Raw genomic sequence first — 26,577 nt, 5'->3', positions numbered from 1 at the left:
GCCTCCATTCGGATGCTTTCACAGGCAAGGTGGAGTGGGAGGCTGGGGGGAGCCCTGGCGCCATTGGGAAGGGGTTGAGATGGTGGGGGATGGGGCAGGCGAGCAAGGGATGGGCCTTTGGGTTTCGGGCAGGCACGGTGAGGGGGCGGGGTTGCAGGGGGGGTTGGGTTTGGCCGTTCCTCAGCAACAGCCCTCACCTGGGCGGAGGCAACAAAAAGCAGATTGCCGGTGTTCCAGAACCATCGCCAATCCGACCAGCTACCCTTCCAGGTGTCTGGAGAGTTGGCCAGCACCCAGTGCTGCAGAGACCACTCCACCACGGCTGAGGCTCTCTGGAGACACTGCCAACTGAGGGAGAGTCACTGACCGACACCGTTGGAATCTCTCACCCTCTCAGGTAAGTTGCCTGTTGTTTACCTTCATTGATGCTACCTGAATTTTACTGCAACAATTAAACACACTCCCCCACCGCCGGCCATCACATGCCATATATAATTGCACCATCATTATAGAACATAGAACACTACAGCACAAACAGGCCCTTCAGCCCACGAGTTGCACCGATCACATCAACACCTACCAATCTATAGACCTATCTATAACCCCCAATCCCATTAAACCCCATATACTCATCCAGAAGTCTTTTAAAAGACCCCAGCGAGTTCGCCTCCACCACCACTGACGGCAGCCGATTCCATTCACTCACCACCCTCTGAGTGAAAAACTTACCCCTAACATCACTTCTGTACTTTCCTCCCCGCACCTTAAATCTGTGTCCTCTCGTAGCGACCATTTCAACCCGGGGAAATAGCCTCTGAGAATCCACCCTATCTATTCCTCTCAACATTTTATAAACATTTTATTATCTTGGCAATATTAATGCAGAGAATCAATGGACTGAGATTTTTGTCTCACTCCTATTTCCCAGTGTACAGTTACGTGCTCCAAAGCTGTCGAGCCGGTTCTGACAGCCTGTCAACCAACCTCGAAACTCACCATCCTCCGTAAGCCTCCCTCCCATCCGCTGTGAACCCATCACCCCCACTGGTTCTCTCAGCTCCCCTCAATTCTGACGCTCACACCCTCCTGTTCAAGTCCTGGCTCACTCCCATGTTGTAGTCTCTCCCAAAACCTCCTCCAGCTACTTCTGGGCAGTTATCTATCCCAGTGCCCCAGTGACACAATCAAATATGCGCGACACAGGACCAGACACCAAGCAGAATTTAGCCCCCATCCCATCAGGAGATATATGGGACAAAAGCTCGGTAAAGATGGTTTTAAGGAAGGAGGAAGAGAGAGAGAGAGAGAGAGAGGTGGAGAGATTTAGTGAGGGCATTCCTGAGCTTACGACCCCTACCCCAGGGAGTTGAAGGCAAGGCCGCCAGTGGTGGAGTGCTGGGAATTGGAGGCTGCTCGAGGGGTAGGAATTGTTGGAGTGCAGAGATCTAGGAGGATTGTAGGAGGCCACAGAGATAGGGAGGGTTGCAGGGGCTGAAAGGGTTACAGAGATAAGGAGGGTCACAGGGGCTGGAGGACGTTACAGAGATATGGTGAGGTTGTAGGGGCTGGAGAATGTTAGAGATATGGTAGGTTGTAGAGACTGGAGGGGGTTGCAGAGATAGGTACGGATGTAGAGACCAGAGAAGGTTACAGGGATAGGGGGGCTTGTAGGGACTGGAAGAGATTACAGAGATAGGGAGTGTTATAGGGACTGGAGGAGGTTGAGATAGGGAGGGTCGTAGGAACTGGAGGTTGTTACAGAGATAGGGATGGTAGTAGTAGCTGGAGGATGTTACAGAGATAGGGAGGGTAGTAGTAGCTGGAGGAGGTTACAGAGATAGGGAGGGTTGTAGGACTGGAGGATACAGAAATAGGAAAGCTTGTAGGAGCTGCAGAAGGTAACAGAGATAGGGACGATTGTAGGAGTTGGAGAAGGTTACAGAGATAGAGAGAGTTTAAGGGCTGGAGGGCATTACAGATATAGGGAGGGTTGTAGGGGTTGGAGGAGGTTACAGAGATAATGAGGGTTATAGGTACTGGAGTGGGTTACAGAGATTGGGAGGGGTGTAGGGACTGGAGGGGGTTACAGAGGTACAAAATGCTGTAGGGGAAGGTTGTAGGGGCTGGAGGAGGTTACAGAGATAGAGAGGGTTGTAGGGACTGGAGGAGAGTGCAGAGATAGGAAGGATTAAGGGACTGGAGAAGGTTACAGAAATAGGTGGTCAGGACTGGAGACCTCTGCAGTGCATCAAGAAGGCAGAATATTAAAGCTCATTATACATAAATAACATAACTTTTACCTCACGCAATAAAACGACCTTCAAATTGCCCTGATCTCCCAAATAGTTGCACTGTCACTGAAGGACTTGCTGAACAACATTTGGAATGGGAACGTGCCAAATAGTCTTCACACCTGCGGTTACAGGATCCCTCTTTCAAGGTGGAGCTGTTCTCAAATTTACAAATCTCTCGACTGATTTAACACCAGGTACAGTTTTAGCTCAGGGATACAGGAATCACTGGGAAAAGTTTCAAAACTTAACCCTGTGTTGTACCTGCCCTGGGAGTGTTTGATGGGGACAGTGTCGAGGGAGTTTTACTCTGTATCTAACCCCGTGCTGTACCTGCCCTGGGAGTGTTTGATGGGGACAGTGTAGAGGGAGTTTTACTCTGTATCTAACCCCGTGCTGTTCCTGTCCTGGAGTGTTTGATGGGGACAGTGTAGAGGGAGTTTTACTCTGTATCTAACCCCGTGCTGTTCCTGTCCTGGAGTGTTTGATGGGGACAGTACGAGGGGGTTTTAATTAGTATCTATAATTGAAGGTTCTGCTGTGAGAGGGCAACTTGTTTCTTGTCTCTGTTCAGTATGTTAATCCCGTACACCTCCATCTACCCCCGATTCCGTGACATAAATCATCTATCTTGTTTCCCACAGCAATGACCAATGAAAAAGATACCCCATGGAACCAAGCTGCCAACTCCAAACATGTTGCTACAAGCACCCAAACCTCCCAGAGCCTAGGTGTGACAAATAAGTTTTGGGTGCAGACATGCATACCCCAGGCAGGGTTCCAGAATGTTCCGCATGAGCAGCAGAGGGGGACAGGGTAAATGTACCCTCCTACCCCACCTCCAGTCAACTCAATTCAGAAACCAGCATAGGTATTGGAGAGGTTGCCTCAATACAGCCCCCCCAACCCCCACCTCCATCCCAGGTCATGTGCCAGCTGGTCCATCATCCAATCAACAAATGCCACGAGGTTACCCTAGATATTAAGTGTGGCCCTGGTGCTTTTTGGGGGGGGGGTTGATATCGCCGATTCAATGCCCAATGTGGGGAGGGTCAATGTGACAGCATCTCACTGGAGCACCAGCCTCAGAATCATAGAATCGCTACAGAAGGAGGCCATTCAGCCCATTGAGTCTGTACCAACCACAATCCCACCCAGGCTCCATTCCCGCGTATTTACCCTGACGCTAATGGACAATTTAGAACATGGCCAATCCACCTAACCTGCACGTCTTTCAGACTGTGGAAGGAAACCGGGCCACCTGGAGGAAACCCACACAGACGCAGGCAGAACATGCAGACTCCACATAGTGAGCCATGGGTCTCTGGCACCGTGTGGCAGCAGTGCTAACCACTGTGTCACCGTGCCACACCCTCCCACCCACCCCCACCCCTTGTTGATCTCTCAGTGCAGATCATGCCAGGCAGAGGGGAAAGCGGTTAAGGGGGCTGGGTAATGGCAGACAGAAGGGACAGGGCACCTTGGGTTGTCACAACATCGAGGGCATTCACCAAACCGGCCATTCGCCGTCTGGCTCGCGGCAGAGGGGGAGGAGGCTAGCACAGCTCTGGCCCAGTCAATGGAGAGGTCCATGCAGGGGTGGGCGGTGGGGGGCGGGGGTGGCATGATCCTTTAAAAAAAAAATCCATCATCGGGGATTCAGTGCCCTAAAGCAGACATGCAAGTGCATGGATGTGGTGTACGCCTTGGAGCTCCCAGCATGGCTTCAGTGGTTGGGGACACTTTTAAGAAAGATTGTGCACCCACCCCACAGCACCCACCCACAGACCCCCACACTAAAAGTAAACTCGCTTCAAAACGACCAAGGAATGTTCCAGAGTGAGAGGTGGTGGAGAGATGGGAAGGCTGGGGTGATCCTTTACCTCTGATCAGGGGTGAGTTTCTCTGCTCACTCTGACGTCTCCCCAGTTTTAATTTTTTGTGTGGCTCGTACATCCTGCTGCTGGATAAGCCCTCACAATGGGGTATTTTTCGGTTGGATCAGGGATAGGAAATCCCACCCAGGGAGCTGGTGGTGGCGGCGGAATGTTCAGCTTGGCACCTACCTGACCCCCGCTGGTCCCCTGCCACTCCCACGGGTCCAGGATCTAAGCCTACCTGGTTTACAGGTGGCCCTGTGAGGCGAAGAGGGGTGCGCCAGCCCACTTTGCCGAATGATCGGTCAGCAATCACGGTGGTGCCAGCGAGGGTCGGGACAGGCAGTGGAATGACATAGAAACCTCAACAAAAAACAGAGGTATCCCCCTCGGTGGTGTCCCCGCGGGTGGGGGAGGGAGAGAGACAAAGCTGGATATTCAACCAGGGCTGGCATGTGGATCAACATGATGAAACCACCGCACCCCCTCCCCCCCGCCAAGACACGGCCAGCCGGGGAGGGATAGATGACAGAGGTCAATCACTGGTTACAGGGCCAGGATGGGATCAGGGGTCGCTCGCTGGTCAAGGGGCCAGGATGGGGTCGAGGGTCGATCACTGGTCAAGGGGCCAGGATGGGGTCGGGGGTCGAGGGTCGATTGCTGGTCAAGGGGCCAGGATGGCGTCGAGCGAGGGTCGATCGCTGGTCAAGGGGCCAGGATGGGATCGCAGGTCGATCGCTGATCCCGGGGTGAGGCTGGGGTTGAGAGTTGCTCACTGGTCCCGGGGCCAGGATGGGGCTGGGGGTCACTCGCTGGTCACAGGGTGTCTCAGGAAAATCTTGGTCACCCTGACAAAGCAAAACAAGGGCCACGCCCAGTGGCTGCACATGGCTGGAGAGCTGAACTGCAGCCCCCAGGGCTCCCAGCTGGAACTGCTGCTTGTTCCTATTCTGTGATCACAGCCCGTGACTAATTGGTTCAAAGGACGTATTCAGGGCTGGCTGTAAGACGGTCGAGTCTCCCAATGTGCACAGTCATTGCATAGTTAGCAGCAGCACCAACCCCCCAGCCCCAATCAGGTCATGGTCATCTCGCCCCAGCTGCTGGGTCTCACTGACTTGCCAGGATTCCCAGAGGCTCCAATGTCACGAGGTCTGCAAAGGGAGTCGGGGATGGGCTTAACCTTGGGTTGGGGAGGTGGGAGGGAACATGGTTGTGTGACAGAGAGGGGGGAAGAAACGTCCGCCAATGGTGGAGCGATGGGAATTGGGGGATGCTCAAGAGGCCGGAATTGGAGGAGCGCAGAGATTTCAGAGGATGGTAGGAGGTGATAGAGATAGGGAACATTGCAGGTGCTAGAGGAGATTACAGAGAAAGGGAGGGTTTTAGGGGCTGGAGGAGGTTACAGAGGTAGGGAGGGGTGTAGGGGCTGGAGGGGGTTACAGAGATAGGGAGGGTTGTAGGGGCTGGAGGAGGTTACAGAGATAGGGAGGGAGAGCAAGGAGTCCAGGAATGGGAAAGCTTTGGAGGAAGGACACTGGGGACAAACACACACAGAGGTGAGTGGAGGAATCCAGCAAAGTCCCCCAGAACGCCACGCACAGAGTTGGGAGGGGGTGGCACCTTCAGCAGTCTTGACGTGATTTGAGTGAGATTGGCCACATGTAGAGGCAGCAGGCAGCAGTTTGGAAGCTAGAACTTTAGGGGAGAGTATTTGGTTGAGGGGGTTCAGGGCGGGGAATGGAGGATAACAGCGGTGTTGGAGGGTGGAGCACTGTGGGAGGCTCGGCGCCGAGGCAGCGCCGCACTGTGGGAAGGTCGGCGCCGAGGCAGCGCCGCACTGTGGGAGGCTCGGCGCCGAGGCAGCGCCGCACTGTGGGAAGGTCGGCGCCGAGGCAGCGCCGCACTGTGGGAGGCTCGGCGCCGAGGCAGCGCCGCGCTGTGGGAAGGTCGGCGCCGAGGCAGCGCCGCACTGTGGGAGGCTCGGCGCCGAGGCAGCGCCGCGCTGTGGGAAGGTCGGCGCCGAGGCAGCGCCGCACTGTGGGAGGCTCGGCGCCGAGGCAGCGCCGCGCTGTGGGAAGGTCGGCGCCGAGGCAGCGCCGCGCTGTGGGAAGGTCGGCGCCGAGGCAGCGCCGCGCTGTGGGAAGGTCGGCGCCGAGGCAGCGCCGCGCTGTGGGAGGCTCGGCGCCGAGGCAGCGCCGCGCTGTGGGAGGCTCGGCGCCGAGGCAGCGCCGCGCTGTGGGAAGGTCGGCGCCGAGGCAGCGCCGTGCTGTGGGAAGGTCGGCGCCGAGGCAGCGCCGCGCTGTGGGAAGGTCGGCGCCGAGGCAGCGCCACGCTGTGGGAGGCTCGGCGCCGAGGCAGCGCCGCGCTGTGGGAAGGTCGGCGCCGAGGCAGCGCCGCGCTGTGGGAAGGTCGGCGCCGAGGCAGCGCCGCGCTGTGGGAAGGTCGGCGCCGAGGCAGCGCCGCACTGTGGGAGGCTCGGCGCCGAGGCAGCGCCGCGCTGTGGGAAGGTCGGCGCCGAGGCAGCGCCGCGCTGTGGGAGGCTCGGCGCCGAGGCAGCGCCGCGCTGTGGGAAGGTCGGCGCCGAGGCAGCGCCGCGCTGTGGGAGGCTCGGCGCCGAGGCAGCGCCGCGCTGTGGGAAGGTCGGCGCCGAGGCAGCGCCGCGCTGTGGGAAGGTCGGCGCCGAGGCAGCGCCGCACTGTGGGAAGGTCGGCGCCGAGGCAGCGCCGCGCTGTGGGAGGCTCAGTGCTGACATGATGATCTCACAACGACATCAGTAAAGATAAAACAGATAGCTGAGATTTCCTGTGCTCCAGTGTCTCCTATATGGAAATGTTTTGGATTCCTGCTGCCGAGATGTGATCACAGTCCACACTGAACTGCATAACACACTGCCTACCTTTCCAGATAAACAAAAAAGCCAGGTAAGAAGCCAGGACATGGTGTGTAATGATAACATCATTGTAATCAGCACTGTCTGCTTTGCATTGTCTGATCACCTGCACCATCATTCACATCAGCATAGTTCTGAGTTCACCTTGTCAACATTCCTTCTGATTCCCTCACCACTGGTGTCCAAGCCATCAAAATTCAAACTGTGCAGAAGAGGCCATTCAGCCCATCATGTTTGCACCATTCTCTGATACATTATTTTACCCAGCCCTATCTCTGTAATCTCACACATTCACATGGACAATCCACCTAATCCGCACATCTTTGGACACTAAGGGGTAATTTAGCATGGCCAATCCCCCGAACTCGCACATCTTTCGAATTCCTCCTCAGCATTTTGAAACAGAAACAGATTATTAATTCCTGGGATCCAGCTGTCACTGCCGAGTTCCACCGTCAATCACCCAACCCTAATTGCCCCTTGAGAAGGTGGTGGTGGGTCGCCATCTTAAATCACTGCAGTCCCGCATGTTGTAGGTACACCCTCAGTGCTGTTAGGGAGGGAGTTCCAGGATTTTGACCCAGGGACAGTGAAGGAACACCAATAAATTTTCAAGTTGGCATGGTGTGCATATGTGTGTGTGAGTGAGTGGCTCAGGAATACAGAAATAGGAACAGGAGGAGGTCATGTAGCACCCCACTTCCAGCCTGTAAAACAGGAACAGGAGGAGGCCATTCAGCCCCTCTTGAGCCTGTTATGCAGGAACAGAAGGAGGCCATTCAGGACCCCTCTCAAACCTGTTACACAGGAACAAGGGGAGGCCATTCAGCCCCTCTCGAGCCTGTTACACAGGAACAGATGGAGGCCATTCAACATGTCTGTTACACAGGATTAGTAGTAGAGAATGAATAACATCTTCTGTGGTTCTGCTTTCATGGTTAGTTGTATTGCCTGACTTTGGTTTTTAGTCCTTAACAATATAGGACAAAACCTGAATATATAAAAGTGTAACTTCAAGAAAACACAACACAGGGAGGAATGGTGATACAAAACCAAAGTATTAGATATGTGCAGATACACAGAATAGAAACAGATCAGTTACAGAGTAAAGATTTCTCCACACTGTCCCCATTAAACACTCCCAGGACAGGTATAGAACAGAGTTAGATACAGAGTAAAGCTCCCTCTACACTGTCCCCATCAAACACTCCCAGAACGACTACAGTACAGTATTAGATATAAAATAAAACTCACTCTACACTGTCCCCCATCAAACACCCCCAGGACAGGTACAGCATGGGGTTAGATACAGAGTAAAACTCCCTCTATACAGTCCCTATCAAATACTCCCAGGACAGGTACAGCACAGGGTTAGATACAAAGTAAAGCTCCCTCTACACTGTCCCTATCAAACACTCCCAGGACAGGTTCAGCAACAGGTGAAATACAGAGTAAAGCTCCCTCTACACTGTCCCCATCAAACACTCCCAGGGGAGCCATAGCACGGGTTTAAATACAGAGTAAAGTTCCCTCTACACTGTCCCCATTAAACACTCCCAGGACAGGTACAGTACGGGGTTAGATACAGGGTAAAGCTCCCTCTACACTGTCCCCATCAAACACTCCCAGGACTTCAAGCAAAATCACAAATGGAAGGGTTGAGTGTGGTGGAAATAATCTTTTGAGGTGTGTCTATTTCAATGCCAGGAGTATTGTGGGGAAGACAGATGAGCTGAAGGCGTGGATTGACATGTGGAAATATGACATTATAGCCATTAGTGAAACTTGGCTACAGGAGGGGCAGGACTGGCAGCTCAATGTTCCAGGGTTCCAATGTTTCAGGCATGATAGAGACAGAGGGATAGAAGGTGGGGGGGTGGCATTGTTGGTCAGGGAAAATGTTACAGCGGTACTCAGACAGGATAGATTAGGGACCGTGTCTACAGAGGCCCTATGGGTGGAGCTGGGAAACAGGAAAGGTATGACCACATTAATGAGGTTGTATTATAGCCCACCCAATAGTCTGTGAGAATTGGAGGAGCAAATCAGCAGAGAGATAGCTGACAACTGCAAGAAACACAAAGTTGTGATAGTAGGGGATTTTAATTTTCCACGTATAGATTGGGACTTGCATACTGTTAAAGGTTTAGACAGGGTAGAGTTTGTAAAATGTGTTCAGGAGAATTTTCTACATCAGTATATAGAGGTGCCAACTAGAGAGAATGCGATATTGGATCTCCTGTTGGGAAATGAGTTAGGGCAGGTGATGGATGTGAGCGTGAGGGAACACTTTGGATCCAGTGATCATAATGCCATTGGTTTCAACCTGATCATGGATAAGGATAGATCTGGTCCTCGGGTTGAAGTTCTGAACTGGAAAAAGGCCAAATTTGATGAAATGAGAAGGGGTCTGGGAAGTGTGGGTTGGCACAGGCTGTTCTCTGGTAAGGATGTAAATGGAAAGTGGGAGGCCTTCAAAGGAGAAATTTTGAGAGTGCAGAATTTGTATGTTCTTGTCAAGATTAAAGGCAAAGTAAATAGGAATAAGGAACTTTGGTTCTCGAGGGAGATTGTAACACTGATTAAGAGGAAGAGAGAGTTGTGTGTAATGTACAGGCAGCAAAGAACTTACAGAGGCCCTGGCAGACATATTTAAAATGTCAGTATTCACAGGGGAGGTGCCGGATGATTGGAGGGTGGTTCATGTTGTTCCGTTGTTTATAAAAGGTTCCAAAAGAAATCTGGGAAATTATAGGCCCGTTAAGTTTGACGTCAGTGGTGGGCAAGTTGTTGGAAAGTGTGATAAGGGATAGGAACTACAAATATTTGGATAGACAGGGACTTATTAGGGAGAGTCAACATGCTTTGTGCGTGGTAGGTCATGTTTGACAAATCTGTTAGAGTTTTTTTGAGGAGGTTACCAGGAAAGTGGATGAAGGGAAGGCGGTGGATGTTGTCTACCTGGATTTCAGCAAGGCCTTTGATAAGGTCCCTCATGGGAGGTTAGTTAGGAAGGTTCAGTCGCTAGGTATATATAGGGAGGTAGTAAATTGGATTAAACACTGGCTCAATGGAAGAATGATATGGAGATGCCGGCGTTAGACTGAGGTAAAACACAAAGAAATCCTACAACACCAGTTTAAAGTCCAAACAGGTTTATTTGTAGCAAATGCCGCAAGCTTTCGGGACAGCCTGTCCCCACGTCAGGTGGCTAGGAATTCTGGTCGTAAAACCAGGATTTCTTTGTGTTCAATGGAAGAAGCCAGAGAGTGGTTGTGGAGGATTGCTTCTCTGAGTGGAGGCCTGTGACGAGGGGTGTGCCACAGGGATCGATGTTGGGTCCAGTGTTGTTTATCATCTATATCAATGATCTGCATGATAATGTAGTAAATTGGATCAGCAAATTTGCTGATGATACAAAGATTGGAGGTGGAGTGGACAATGAGGAAGGTTTCAAAGCTTGCAGAGGGATTTGGACCTCTGGCCACTTGCCATTGAGCTGGAAAATGGCAAATGGAATTTAACGCAGACAAGTGTGAGGTATTGCACTTTGGAAGGACAAACCAAAGTAGAACGTACAGGGTAAATTGTAGGACTCTGAAGAGTGCAGTTGAACAGAGGGACCTGGGAATACAGGTACAGAATTCTCTAAAAGTGACGTCACAGGTGGATAGGCTCGTAAAGAATGCTTTTGGTACATTGGCCTTTATAAGAACATAAGAAATAGGAGCAGGAGTAGGCCATCTAGCCCTTCAAGCCTGCCCCGCCATTCAGTAAGATCATGGCTGATCTGAAGTGGATCAGTTCCACTTTCCCGCTTTCTCCTCATAACCCTTAATTCCCTTACAAATCGGAGTATCAAGTATAAAAGTTGGAGTGTTATGGTAACGTTGTATAAGGCATTGATGAGGCCGAATTTAGAGTATTGTGTACAGTTTTGGTCACCTAGTTACAGGAAGGATGTAAATAAGGTTGAAAGAGTGCAGAGAAGCTTCACAAGGATGTTGCCGGGACTTGAGAAGTTGAGTTACAGAGAGATCAAATAGGTTAGGACTTTATTCCCTGGAGCATAGAAGAATGAGGGGAGATTTGATAGAGGTGTATAAGCGTTTGATGGGAAGAGATACAGTGAATGCAAGCAGGCTTTTTCCACTGCGGCTAGGGGAGAAAAAAACCAGAGGGCATGGGTTAAGGGTGAAAGAAGAAAAGTTTAAAAAGGAATATTAGGGGGGATTCTTCACGCAGAGGAGTGATGGGAGTGTGGAATGAGCTGCCGGATAAAGTGGTAAATGCGGGGTCACTTTTAACATTTAAGAAAAACTTGGACGAGTTCATGGATGAGGGGGGTGCGCAGGGATATGGTCCAAGTGCAGGTCAGTGGGACTAGGCAAAAAAATGGTTTGGCACAGACAAGAAGGGTCAAAAGGCCTGTTTCTGAGCTGTAATTTTCTATGGTTCTAAAGCTCCACCTACACTGTCCCCAACGAACACTCCCGGGGATGTACAGCACGGGTTAGGTACAGAGTAAAGCTCCCTCTACACTGTCCCCATCAAACACGCCAAGGAGATCTACAGCACGGGTTAGATACAAGGTAAAATTCCCAATACACTGACCCCATCAAACACTCCCAGAGGAGTACAGCACAGGTTAGAAACAGAGTAAAGCTCCCTCTTCAGTCCCCGATCAAACACTCCTGTGACAGGTATAGCATGGGGTTAGATAGAGTAAAGCTCCCCCTACTTTGTCATACCAAGCATGCCAAATGCCTCCTTCACCACTCTGTCCATCAGTGACCCCACATTCAAGAAGCTATGAACATGTACCCCTCGATCTCTTTGTTCTGTAACTCTCCCCAACGCCCTACTATTGACTGAGTAAGTCCTGCCCTGGTTCAATCTACCAAAATGCATCACCTCACATTTGTCTTAATTAAACTCCATCTGTCATATGTCAGCCCACTGACCCAATTGATCAAGATCCCATTGCATTTGGAGATAACTTTCTTTGCTGTCCACTATACCAACAATCTTGGTGTCATATCAGTGGATCAGTTCCACTTTCCCGCTTTCTCCCCATAACCCTTAATTCCCTTGTCTATCAGAAACCTATCTATTCAGTGAGGTAGCATCCACCACTTCAACAGGCAGAGAATTCCAGACATTCACCACCCTTTGAGTGAAGAAGTTCCTCCTCAACTCCGATCTAAACTGCACCCCGCTTATCTTGAGGCTGTGTCCTCTAGTCCTGCTATCCTTTCTAAGCGGGAAGAATCTCTCTACCTCTATCTTATCTATCCCCTTCATTATCTAATACGTCTCTAATAAGATCCCCCCTCAGCCTTCTAAACTCCAATGAGTACAGACCAGCAGTCTCTCTTCATAGGCTAACCCCCTCATCTCTGATATCAGTCTAGTGAACATTCTCTGCACTCCCTCCAAGGCCAATATATCCTTCCGCGAGTGTGGCGACCAAAACTGCACACAGTACTCCAGCTGCGGCCTCACCAGTACCCTGTACAGTTGCAGCAAGACCTCCCTACTTTTAGAACATAAGAACATAAGAAATAGGAGCAGGAGTAGGCCAACTAGCCCTTCGAGCCTGCCCCGCCATTCAATAAGATCATGGCTGATCTGTCGTGGCTCAGTTCCACATTCCCGCCCTCTCCCCATAACCCTTAATCCCCTCTCATCAAAAACCCATCAACCCGCGTCTTAAAAATATTTAGCGAGGCAGCCTCCACCACTTCAACAGGCAGAGAATTCCAGAGATTCACCACCCTTTGAGTGAAGAAGTTCTTCCTCAACTCTGTTCTAAACCGCCCCCCCTTTATCTTGAGGCTATGCCCCCTAGTCCTACTATCCTTTCTGAGCGGGAAGAGTCTCTCCACCTCTATCCTATCCATCCCATTCATCATCTTATACATCTCAATGAGATCTCCCCTCATTCTTCTAAACTCTAACGAGTACAAGCCTAATCTATTCAGCCTCTCCTCATAGCTCAATCCCCTCAACTCCGGCATCAGCCTAGTAAACCTCCTCTGCACTCTCTCCAAGGCTAAAATATCCTTGCATAAGTACAGCGCCCAAAACTGCACACAGTACTCCAGCTGCGGCCTCACCAATGCCCTATACAGCCGCAGCAAGACCTCCCTACTTTTATATTCAATCCCCCTCGCGATGAAGGCCAGCATCCCATTCGCCTTCCTGACCACCTGCTGCACCTGCAAGCTGGGTTTTTGCGACTCATGCACAAGGACCCCGAGGTCCCTCTGCACCATCGCCTGCTGCAGTTTTTCTCCATGTAAGTAATAATCCTTCCTACCATTATTCCTACCAAAGTGGACCACCTCGCACTTGCCAACATTAAATTCCATTTGCCATTTCCTGGCCCATTCGCCCAGCCTATCTAGATCCTTCTGTAGACTCTCCCCACCCTCCGCACAATTTGCCGTTCCACCAATTTTGGTGTCATCAGCAAACTTCGACACCCTACACTCGGTTCCCTCCTCCAGATCATCTATATAAATGGTAAATAGCTGAGGCCCCAGCACCGACCCCTGGGGCACTCCACTAGTCACCATCCACCAATCCGAATAGCACCCATTGACCCCCACTCTCCCCTCGCTATAAAGGCCAACATCCCAGTCACCTTCTTGATCACCTGCTGCACCTGCAGACTGGGTTTTTGTGACTCGTGCACAAGGACCCCCAGGTCCCTCTGCACCGTAGCATGCTGCAGCTTTTCGCCTTTTAAATAATAATCCCTCCTACTATTATTTCTGCCAAAGTGGATAACCTTACACTTGTGAACATTATACTCCATCTGCCAGGTCCTTGCCCACTCGCTCAGCCTATCCAGATCTCTCTGCAGACTTTCCACACCCTCCACACAATTTGCTTTTCCACTCATCTTCATGTTATCAGCAAATTTTGTCACCCTACACTCAGCCCCCTCCTCCAGATCATCTATATAAATGGGAAACAGTTGAGGCCCCAGCACCAATCCCTGCGGCACTCCACTAGTCACCAACTGCCAACCAGAATAGCACCCATTGATACCAACTCTCTGCTTCCTATTAGACAGCCAATCCTCTATCCACGCTAACACCTTACCCCCAACTCCGTGCACCCTAACCCTCTGTAGCAACCTTTTGTGAGGCACCTTATCAAAAGCCTTTTGGAAATTTAGAAACACCACATCCACCGGTTCCCCTCTGACTACCGCACTAGTCACATCCTCATAGAAATCCAATAAATTTGTCAAACACGACTTCCCCTTAATGAATCCGTGCTGTGTCTGCTCGATCAAACCATTCTTTTCTAGGTGCCTCGCTATTTCTTCTGTGATGATGGATTCTAGCATTTTTCCAACTACAGACGTTAAACTAACATGCCTATAATTCCCTGCCTTTTGTCTACTACCTTTTTTAAACAGCGGCGTAACATTAGTTGTTTTCCAATCTTCCGGCACTTCCCCGGAATCCAGTGAATTTTGATAAATAATTACTAAGGTGTCCGCTATCACCTCTGCCATTTCTTTCAGAACCCTGGGATGCATTCCATCCGGTCCCGGGACTTGTCCACCTTCAGTCCCATTAATCTATCAAGCACGACCTCTCTGATAATAGTAATCGCATTTAGGCCCTCAGCTCCTACCATCCTTCTATCTTTAATATCTGGCAAACTATTCGTGTCCTCCTCCGTGAAGACCGAGGCAAAAAACTTATTTAAAGCCTCAGCCATTTCCTCATCGCCCACCGCTAAATCCCTCCCTCTCATCCTCCAAGGGTCCAACATTCACTCTAGCCAGCCTCTTCTTTATATATTTGTAAAAACTTTTACTGTCATTTTTTATATTTAGAGCTAGTTCAGCTTCATATCTTTCCTTTCTTTATCACTTCTTAGTCATTCTTTGTTGATTTTTAAATCATTCCCAACCTTCTAATCTCCCACTATTTTTAGACACTCTGAACGCATCAGCTTTTAGTTTAAAACTCTCCTTTATTTCCTTCGATAACCACGGCTGGTTATCCCTTTTCCTACAGTCCTTCTTTACCATTGGAATATATTTCTACTGAGTACCAACAAAGATCTCCTTAAAAATCCTCCACTGTTCCTCAGCCGTCCTACCAACCAATCTGCGCCCCCAATCTACATTTGTCAATTCCGCTCTCATCCTATCATACTCCCCTCTGTTCAAACACAGCTTCGGGACCCTACTTTCTCATCCTCCATCTGCATCAGAAATTCAATCATGCTTGGTCACTCGTTCCCATCTGCAAACTTACTAACCATGCCTCCTATATTCTCATCCAAATCATTATGATAAATGACAAATAACAGTGGACCCAGCACTGATCCCTGAGGCACACCACTGGTCACAGGACGCCATTTGAAAAACAATCCTCAACAACCACTCTCTGGCTTCTGTCAAGAAGCCAATTTTGTATACATTTAGATACCTCATCCAGGGTCCCGTGAGATGTCACCTTATGCAACAACCTACCATACGGTACCATGTCATAGGCCTTGCTAAAGTCCATGTAGACAACATCAACTGCACTGCCCTCACCTACCTTCTTGGTTACCCCTTCAAAAAAACTCAATCAAATTTATGAGGCATGATTTTCTACTCACAAAGCCATGCTGACTGTCTCTAAATGCCTATCCCCATCAAACACTGCCAGGATAGATACAGCACAGGGTTAGATACAGAGTAAAGCTCCCTCTACACTGTCCCCCATCAAACACTCCCAGGATAGGTACAGCACGGGGTTCTGTCAGACAGCTCTAACGGAGTTTTTTTCCCCCACAGTGGCCGCGGGGGTTAGCTGGCAGCGAGGATGGTTCATTGGACAATGGCCGCCTGCGGACCCTGGCTGAAGATCGTGGCAGTGCTGGCATGGCAGGCCCTGTGGTTGACACCTGGTCACTCTGCCAACATCCTGGTGGTGCCCTTGGACGGGAGCCATTGGATCAACATGAAGGAGTTGATGCTGGAGCTGCAAAGGCGTGGGCACAAGCTCAGCGTCCTGCACTCACCCAACTCATGGTACATCAAGAAAGACCCTGCGCTGTTCCAGTCCCTCATCATCGAGAACAAGGGGATGCGGAGTATGCTGGAAGACCACGAACGGATTACCTCATTCGTGCTGAAGTCACTGGAAATCTTGCAGGGCGGCCACACGCTGATGACCTTCCTGCAAAACACACAGGCTATGCACGAATTTCTACAGGAGATGCACAGGGAGCAGCGGCAGCTCATTAGCCTGATCTTCGAGAATGCCAGGCTGATGGCCCACGTCCGGGACGCTGGCTTCCAGCTGGTGCTGACCGACCCCTTCTTCCCGGCTGGTGTGATGCTGGCCCACCACCTGGGGCTGCCACTGGTCTATAACGTGCGCTGGATCGCCGCAGGTGACGGTCACGCCCTCATCGCCCCTTCGCCCGTTTCCTACGTGCCGGTGGTGGGCTCCCACTTCACCCACAGGATGACCCTACTGCAGCGGCTTTTCAATGTCTTGCAGTACTTTGTCACCAACAACGTGGTCAATGCCGTAATCTACCCGGAGTACAACGAGCTGTGCCACCAGTACGTGGGGCCGGGCACCAGCATTGACAGGCTGACGCAGCTGGGCGACCTGTGGATGATGCGGACAGACTTTGTCTTCGATTTCCCTCGGCCCACCATGCCCAACGTGGTGTACATTGGCGGCTTCCAGTGCAAGCCGGCAGCCCCTCTGGACGCCCAGCTGGAGGCCTTCATGGAGAGCTCGGGCGAGCACGGGGTCGTGCTCATGTCACTGGGCACCTTCATCAGCACGCTGCCTGCCCATATAATCACCAGCCTGGTCCAGACCTTTGCCAGCATCCCGCAGAAGGTGATCTGGCGTTACACGGGTGACCCGCCCACCGGACTGGGCAACAACACCCTGCTGGCCGGCTGGGTGCCCCAGAATGACATCCTGGGTCACCCCAAGACCCGGCTCTTTATATCACATGGTGGCACGAACGGCCTCTATGAGGCCATCTACCATGGCGTGCCAGTGCTGGGCCTGCCCTTCATTTTCGACCAGTTCGACAATCTGCTGCGGCTGGAGGCCCGGGGGGCTGCCAAGGTGCTGAAGGCCACCCAGGTGAACGCAGACACCATGTTGGAGAGCCTGACCGAGGTTTTGGGCCAGCCCTCTTACCAGCTTGCCATGGACCGCCTCTCGGCCCTGTACCGCGACCAGCCCCAAACACCCATGGAGCGCGCTATCTTCTGGATCGAGTTCGTCACTCGGCATGGGGGTGCCACCCACCTCCGCTCAGTCTCCTACAACATGCCCTGGTATACCTACTACAGTCTGGATGTGGCGGCCCTCATAGTGCTGCTCTTCTGTTCCCTTGCCACTCTCACCCTCCTGGCACTGAGGAAGCTCTGGCGAGCTTTGAGGCGGAGGAAGGAGAAACAGTCCTGAGGCAGGGGAAGCGGGGTCCCCTTGGGATGGCAGGGAACAGCGGAGAAATGGGGATCCATTGCCTGGTCCAAATCCCTACCAGATGGTGCCAGTCCCAAATTGAAACCCTGGAGCCAGCAACGGTAACTTTTATTTTTGTTTTAGGAAAGCAGATGGAGTAGATGAACACCAAGTAACTCTGAACAAAAAAAAACAGAATAAATGCTACTAAAGATTAACTATAATCCGATCCATCCCAGCTGTACCTTCACTGATGCGCACACATCATTCAGGGGGACACAAATTAACACGCGTCTTGCACTGCAGTAAATTTCACAGATCCACAGGCCAACAGTGGTCAGACATTCCCCACTCTGAAACCGCCCATCTGTAGATTTCTCATCAATCCCACCTCCACCATATCCTTGTCATGCTGCAAGCCTACCACCTCATTGGAATTCCGGCTTCCACGCAGGTTGCTTCCAATCTCTGACTCTCCACATTCGCCAAGGATCTGCTTCCAGGATTTCCGTCTCTCCTTTGAGTACCCTTGCCCTAGTTTGCCAGGCACATTCAAGCTTCGGAGCGATCTCTTGGGCACCCCCCGCCATGCCGACAGGAACGTTACTGATTCAGAGCTGTTCCTGAGGTGTCACCAACCTTTGGATTCCTTCAGACTCTGGCTTCTCATGAGCCGCCTTCACCCAGTCTGCACTTTTTCAGCCCTGTCTTTAACTGGGAGCTTCTCTCTGCCGCTTTAACTTCACTGAACTGCAGCACCTTGCTTAGATTCCAGTTTCCTTCTCTCTTTGACTTCAGTCTTTCTGGCATTTGTTTCATTCCTTGATTTCTAGAACTTTCTACCTTTAGCTTCCGGGATTTGCTTTCTACCTTATTCCACCGTCAGCCTTCTGGGAGAGCTGCTTTTTATCTCAGGGACCTAGATCCAACTGAAACACAAGTATTTATTCCTTTTAATATGGGCCCCTGGTAGCTAAACAACAGAAACAGAAGAGAACTCCCGGCCACCTGACGAAGGGACAGGCTATCCCAAAAGCTTGCGGCTTTTGCTACAAATAAACCTGTTTGGACTTTAAACTGGTATTGTGGGATTTCTTTCTGTTTTACACCAGTCCAATGCCAGCATCTCCATATCATGCTAAACAGCCAAGTCAGTCTTTAAACCTTGTTTGTTTTCACGTAGTAAACCCTTTAATTACAACTTTAAATGAAACCAAAATGCAGAGACAGGCACGCACCTTTCTCTAACATGAAGCTAATGAAGATTTTAACCCTTCCTTAACATAGAAACCCAAAATTTAACTTAGTTAAAGCTATCCCTTGTTTCTAATAACCACAGATACAGATTACTAAAAACGACCTCTGTTCATTCAGATTACTAAAGGCGACAGTGCACTTGATTGAATAGCTCCCTTTCTTTTTCTGTGCTGACAGCTCCTTCAGTGCTCGCTCCCCAACCGTCCACATGGAGGTGAGGTGGTGCTTATGTTGGGTTGTTATTTGACTTCAACACTCACAGACTCCCAACACCCCCACACAGGTTCACTCACACTCACACTCACACTCACACTCACACTCACACTCACACTCACACTCACACTCACACTCACACTCACACAAATAGCATCCAGAGGCTACAGGTGGTGATCAAGGTGAGTCAAGGCAAAGAAAAGCACCCAGACCAAATCTAACCAACCCCCCCACTAGGTTTTTAGTCCATTTCTAACCCCACATACTCTACCTGTCCTGGGAGTGTTTGATGGGGGACAGCGTGGAGGGAGCTTTAGAACATAGAACACTACAGCACAAACAGGCCCTTCGGCCCACTAGTTGCGCCGATCACATCTATACCTACTAAGCCATAGACCTATCCATAACCCCCAATCCCATTAGATCCCATATACTCATCCAGAAGTCTTTTAAAAGACCCCAGTGAGTTTGCCTCCACCACCACCGACGGCAGCCGATTCCATTCACTCACCACCCTCTGAGTGAAAAATTTACCCCTAACATCACCTCTGTACTTGCTCCCCAGCACCTTAAATCTGTGTCCTCTCGTCGCGACCATTTCAGCCCTGGGAAATGGCCTCTGAGAATCCACCCTATCTATTCCTCTCAACATCTTATAAACCTCTATCAGGTCGCCTCTCAGCCTTCATCTCTCCAGGGAGAAGAGTCCCAGCTCCCTCAACCTAAGGCATGCCTCCCAATCCAGGCAACCTCCTTGTAAATCTCCTCTGCACCCTTTCAATAGCTTCCACGTCCTTCCTATAGTGAGGCGACCAGAACTGCGCACAGTACTCCAAGTGGGGCCTGACAAGGGTCTTATGAAGTTGCAGCATTACCTCCCGACTCCTAAACGCAATCCCTCGATTAATGAAGGCCAGTACACCATACGCCTTCTTGACCACATCCTCCACCTGCAAGGCCGATTTAAGAGTCCTATGGACCCGTACCCCAAGATCCCTCTGCTCTTCAACACAGCTAAGACTCCTACTCTTGATATTGTATTCCTTCATCCCATTGGTCCTGCCAAAATGGACCACTACACATTTATCTGCATTGAAGTCCATCTGCCACTTGTCCGCTCAGTCTTGCTGCAACTTCTGACATCCCTCCAGACCATCCACAACACCACCAACCTTCGTATCGTCTGCGAACTTACTAACCTATCCCTCCATTTCCTCATCCAGGTCATTTATGAAAATGACAAACAGTAAGGGTCCTAGAACAGATCCCTGGGGCACTCCACTGGTGACTGACATCCATGCAGAAAAAGACCCATCCACAATCACTCTCTGCCTTCTGCAGGCAAGCCAGTTCTGGATCCACAAGGCCAAAGCCCCCTGGATACCATGCCCTCTCACCTTCTCGAGAAGTCTTGCATGGGGGATACTCTGTATCTAACCCCGTGCTGTACATTCCATCATCGTGCGGGGGAAATCATAGACACAGAATGCCATTGCATCACCGTGTGGGGTAATCACAGACCCACGTCCCATCACTATATGGGAGAATCACAGACCACCGACTCATCACCATGTGGGGGAATCACAGACCCCCGCCCCATCGCCTTGTGGAGGAATCACAGACCCCATCCCATCACCAAATGAGGGAATCACATACTCTCATCCCATCACCAAATGAGGGAATCACATACTCTCATTCCATCATTGTGTGGGGGAATCACAGACCCCTGCCCAGTCACCGTGTGGGGGAATCACAGACCCCCGTCCCATCACCATGTGGGCGAATCACATACACAAAACCATGTCCCATCACCGTGTGGGGCAATCACAGGCTCCCGTCCCATCGCCATGTGAGGGAATCACAGACACAGATGTGTCCATGGTGGGAAGAGCCCAGATCATGGTTCAAGGAGCTGAGTGGCCTCCTCATTGTCCTAATTCTCATGGTTTCTCACACGTGTATGTGTAGAGCAGGGTGCTGGAGATTCAGGCAGCCTGTGGTCGGACCAGAATGGCGGCATAGGCTCAAAGGGCTGAGTGGTCTCTTACTCTGCGCAAAGCATGCAACATGCCTCCCATCCATCCACCTGTCAGATTACAAAGTTCAAAGTCCGTCCATCCGTCACCCCGGCCCCAACACCATCTCAACTTGGAAATACATCGGCTGTTTCTTCACCGTGGCTGGGTCAAAATCCTGGATCTCCTTCCCTAACAGCGCTGTGGATGTACCTGCACCACACGGGATTGCAGCGGATTCAAGATGGCAGCTCACCTACCACCTTCTCAAGGGGGCAATATGGGATGGGGAGGTAAATGCTGGGGCTACACAGTGACACCCACAACCCCGTGAAAATGAAGATGTCAAATTTTTTTAAAACCTAAGGAGGTAGCACTTCAACAGCACTGGATGAATCGCTGAGTGGCACCATGGAGAGCTCGGTGAGGTGTGCACAGCTCGAAGTCTGGGCCTCAGTCCAACCTCTTGTCATTTGTTAATCAAAGCTGCAATGACAGGAAAAGTGCTTCCTCACATAGGTGACCCCACACCATCCGGGGTGAAATCCAATCAGGTCGGACTCATACAGCGGTACTCAACGCCAGGGAGACAAGGTGTTAGGGAGGGGAGCGAGAATGGCAGAGACAGACAGAGAGCGAGGGTAGAGGGGAGGGGAGAGAGTGTTTTTTTTTAGTTTAGTTTTAGTTTATTTATTGGTGTCACAAGTAGGCTTGTAGCGCCTGTTCAGGTACACGGAGGGAGAATTTAGTATGGCCAATGCACCTAACCAGTGCGTCTTTCATACTGTGGGAGGAAATCGGAGCACCCAGAGGAAATCCACGCAGACAATGGGAGAACATGCAGACTTCGCACAGACAGTGACCTGAGCTGGGAATTGAACCTGGGTCCCTGGCGCTGTGAGACAGCAGTGCTAACCACTATGCCATCATGCCTTCCAAGAGAGGGAGAGGGCGGAGGGGAACAGAGGGGTGAACATCACTGAAACATACAGACATTATTAAACAACGACACTAACAGCCCAGATTGAAAAGTGATCAATTAATGACTCCTACCCACACTCCTGCGACCTCAATGGAATATTCACGAAGGCCAATTTGATGTTGGTTGCTGCTTAATGAGGCTGAGTCAGTAAAGTTACTCAAACACTTTGCTCCTAAATCCATCACTCCGCTCGGGAAATGAAGTGATTAATATTCCTCCTTGCTGGCGTAATTGCCCATGTTCACACAGTGGCTGCTTTGACATTACTGCTGGTTTTACACACCACTGAACACAAACACAAACACACAAAATCCTATGTGAGGACCAGGCCATTTGGCCCCGCCAGTCCTGCTCTGCCATTCCACAAGACCAACGTGCAACCCATTTGTGTTTTGGGTTCCACATCCTTCTTTCTCTCTCTCTTCCCCCCCGCCCCCACCAACAAGTCTTATTCCTTCACCCGACAAGGATCTCTCCACCCTGCCTTAAAAATACTCCCTCCCCTCCCATTGTCATGCGTATTAGTATAGGGAAAAGTATTCTTTCTTGCGCGCTATACAAAGAATACTACAGGAAGTAGTATTCTTTGTATAGTGCACTATACTACAGGAAGGATGTGGAAGCTATTGAGAGGGTGCAGAGGAGATTTACAAGGACGCTGCCTGGATTGGGTGGCATGCCTTATGAAGATAGGTTGAGGGAGCTGGGAGCTAGGTCTGTTCTCCCTGGAGAAACAAAGGTTGAGAGGCGACCTGATAGAGGTCTATAAAACGTTGAGAGGAATAGATAGGGTGGATTCTCAGAGGCTATTTCCCAGGGCCGAAATGGTCGCGACAAGAGAACACAGGTTTAAGGTGCTGGGAAGCAAGTACAGAGGAGATGTTAGGGGTAAGTTTTTCACTCAGAGGGTGGTGAGTGAGTGGAATCGGCTGCCGTCGGTGGTGGTGGAGGCGAACATAATAGGAGCAGGAGTAGGCCATCTAGCCCCTCGAGCCTGCCCCGCCATTCAATAAGATTATGGCTGATCTGTCGTGGCTCAGTTCCACATTCCCGCCCTCTCCCCCTTAACCCTTAATCCCCTTGCCTATCAAAAACCTATCAACCCGCGTCTTAAAAATATTTAGCGAGGCAGCCTCCACCACTTCAACAGGCAGAGAATTCCAGAGATTCACCACCCTTTGAGTGAAGAAGTTCCTCCTCAACTCCGTTCTAAACCGCACCCCCCTTTATCTTGAGGCTGTGCCCTCTAGTCCTACTGTCCTTTCTGAGTGGGAAGAGCCTCTCCACCTCTATCCTATCCATCCCATTCAACATCTTATACGTCTCAATGAGATCGCCCCTCATTCTTCTAAACTCTAACAAGTACAAGCCTAGTTTATTCAGCCTCTCCTCATAGTTCAACCCCCTCAACTCTGGAATCAGCCTAGTAAACCTCCTCTGCACTCCCTCCAAGGCCAAAATATCCTTGCGTAAGTGCGGCGACCAAAACTGCACACAGTACTCCAGCTGCAGCCTCGCCAGTGCCCTGTACAGCTGCAGCAAGACCTCCCTACTTTTATATTCAATCCCCCTCGCTATGAAGGCCAGCATCCCATTTGCCTTCCTGACCACCTGCTGCACCTGCAGGCTGGGTTTTTGCGACTCATGCACAAGGACCCCGAGGTCCCTCTGCACCATCGCATGCTGCAGTTTTTCACCACTTAAGTAATAGTCCTTCCTACCATTATTCCTACCAAAGTGGACAACCTCACATTTGCCAACATTAAAATCCATTTGCCAGTTCCTGGCCCATTTGCCCAGCCTATCTAGATCCTTTTGCAGACTCTCCACACCCTCGCAGGGGTCTTTTAAAAGACTTCTGGATGAGTACATGGGATTTAATGGGATTGGGAGTTACAGATAGTTCTATGGCCTGGTAGGTATGGATATGATTGGCGCAACTCGTGGGCCAAAGGGCCTGTTTGTGCTGTAGTGTTCTATGTTAATACCATTCATAGTGGAGGGAGAGTGCAGAATGTAGTGTTAGTCATATCTAGCGTGTAGGGAAAGATCAGCCCGCTGTGAGCTCCAGTAAGAAGTCTCACAATGCCAGGTTAAAGTCCAACAGGTTGATGCGGTGGTACGAGCTTTCGGAGCCCTGCCCCTTCATCAGTTGAGTGGACAGTTGGGTTCACAAGCACAGCATATATCGGCAAAGTCGCCTTCAAGCCACACAAGTCAGAATCGCTGAGCGGAAACTGATAGCCAAGTTCCACATGCACAAGGATGACCTCCACCGGGATCTTGGGTTCGTGTCACACTATCTGTAATCGCCACGACTTGCGGGGTTTGCAAAATCTCACTAACTGTTCTGTCTTAACCTGTGATTATCCCTCTTTCCACTCACAGTCTGTTCTTGTAAAGACTTGCATTCCAACCATTCTTTACACTTCAATCTGTAATTATTTTGCAATTGTCTCTGTCTGTATATGCCATGTTTGTGAATACTTCACTCACCTGATGAAGGAGCAGCACTCCGAAAGCTTGTGATTCCAAATAAACCTGTTGGACTTTAACCTGGTGTTGTGAGACTTCTTACTGTCCCCACCCCAGTCCACAACCAGCATCTCCATCTCATGATATTAGATACAGTTTAAAAGAGTTAGAGTTTTAAAAGCATAGAACGAGAGTAAAAGATAGAATTAGAGGGTACGCTGAGCACAGCTTGCAAGAAGCCACCGCGCCCTGGCGCCATCTTGGGAGACTTCCAGACTCTCCCACAAGAGGAAAGGACCTTTCCACGCCCAATTTGTTGTTCAGGATCTTTATCTACTTCCATCAAGTCTCCCCACCCCCGCCACCCCCCACCCTGCTCTTTGAAACTCCAGTGTTAACAAGCAGTCTGTTCAACCTTCCCTCAGAAGACAATCTGCTTATTCCAGGTATCGATCGAGTAAACCTTCTCTGAAGCACCTCCAACATTTTTACTTCCTTCCTTAAATAAGGAGACCAAAACTGCTCACAGTATTCGGGGCATGGTCTTACCAACATTCTGTATAACTTCCTTACTTTTATCTTCAATTCCTCTCGTAATAAAGAAGAGTGCTCCATTATTTTTATTGGTTACTTGCTGTATCTGCATGCTAACCGAGTGTGACTCATGAATGCCCAGATCCCTCTCCACCTTGGCTTTCTGAACTCATTTTCCGTTCAAGTCACACTCCTGTTTTTTTTTCCTGTTAGAGAATTTTCAAGTCTTAGATTGTTCTAGGCCCTCTTGGAATTGAGGGGAGGTCATGCAGTGCAGCGGTAGTGACACTGCCTCTGAGCCAGAAGCCTCAGGTTTGAATCCTGACCCAGGACTTGATGGTCGACTGAAGTTGCTTTCGAAAGGCAGCCAAAACCTGCAAATCTTTCCAACGTAACCCAGTGGCAGGGGTGGGGGTACTAAGAGGTAATTTACCATGGGCAGAGAAAGCGAGAGCAGAGAGACAGAGGAAGCAAGTGAAAGTGGAAAAGATTGAAGAGAATGGTTCCAGGGATGAGGGGACTTCAGCTCCGTGGATAGATTGGGAGAAGTTGGGAATGTTCTCTTTGGAAGGAGAAGGTTGAGGGAGATTTGATGGAGGGGTTCAAAATCATGAGGGGAGGATTGGGATTTGGGACAGGGTAGAGAGGGAGAAACTGTTCCCATTGGTGAGAGGATAGGGAACCAGAGGGGGACACAGAGTGGAGGCGACTGGAGAAAGAAGCGACAGACGCTAGGAGAGAGTTTTTCGCATCGTGAGTGGTTAGGATCTGGAAGGCGTTGCCTGACACTGTGGCGGAGGCAGGTTCAATCAAGGCTTCCCAAAGGGAAATTGGGATCATTATCTGAAAAAGAATGGACAGGGTCAGGGGGAGGTGAGGAGATTAGGCAAGTTGCGCATTGAGAGAGCAGATGCAGACAGCATGTCCTGAGTGCTGTAGCAATTCCACAATGCCAGAGCATATTTCCTTTAACACCTGGGCAGCATACCTGGGATGTTTAATTGATGCTGGACTGCTTTGTAAGAGCAGCCTGGTGCTAGGCTGCTGCTGCAATGGCTTTCCTGAAACAACAACACCACAAGGTCATCTTGCAGGCAGCACCAGGTTATTGCCGTGTTTGCCAACTGCAATTTTGCAGCACCTCCGAAGGACGAATATTTTTCTGAAGTGTAGACATCAGTGGAATGTTGGATCCAAGACAAAGCAGCCCTCCCCCCTCCTCGATCGACATGTTAACCACCCACCTTCGACATTCACTCCCTCCACCACCGACGCACAGCGGCAGCAGTGTGTACCGTCTACAAGACGCACTGCAGCGACTTGCCAAGGCTCCTTCGATAGCGCTGCCCAAATCCACCACCTCTATCCCCTAGAAGGATAAGGGCAGCAGAACCACAGGGGGCGCGTGGACACACACACGCTGGAAATATAATCAGCCGATCCTTCACTGCAGCTGGGGTCAAAATCCTGTAACTCCCAACAGTGCTGTGGGAGTACATACGCCATGCAGGACAGCAGCACTTTTTTTTTATTCTTTCAGAGAAAGTGGGCGTCACTGGCTGGGCCAAGATTTATTA

The 26,577-nt window shown here is 50.5% G+C and overlaps 1 pseudogene across 1 annotated transcript; it reads left to right on the top strand.

The window, feature by feature from the left end:
• Positions 1-230: 230 nt before the first annotated feature.
• On the top strand, positions 231-18,601 carry LOC145339241 (UDP-glucuronosyltransferase 2A1 pseudogene; annotated as a pseudogene). The gene is made up of 2 exons (XR_013886010.1): positions 231-397; positions 15,877-18,601. The product of XR_013886010.1 is annotated as a UDP-glucuronosyltransferase 2A1 pseudogene (transcript).
• Positions 18,602-26,577: the final 7,976 nt, after the last annotated feature.

This window comes from Carcharhinus amblyrhynchos, unplaced genomic scaffold, assembly GCF_965287045.1.
Source record: "Carcharhinus amblyrhynchos unplaced genomic scaffold, sCarAmb.v2.hapA chromosome_357, whole genome shotgun sequence".
NCBI lineage: Eukaryota > Metazoa > Chordata > Chondrichthyes > Carcharhiniformes > Carcharhinidae > Carcharhinus > Carcharhinus amblyrhynchos.
This window is presented reverse-complemented; position numbering and strand designations above follow the sequence as displayed.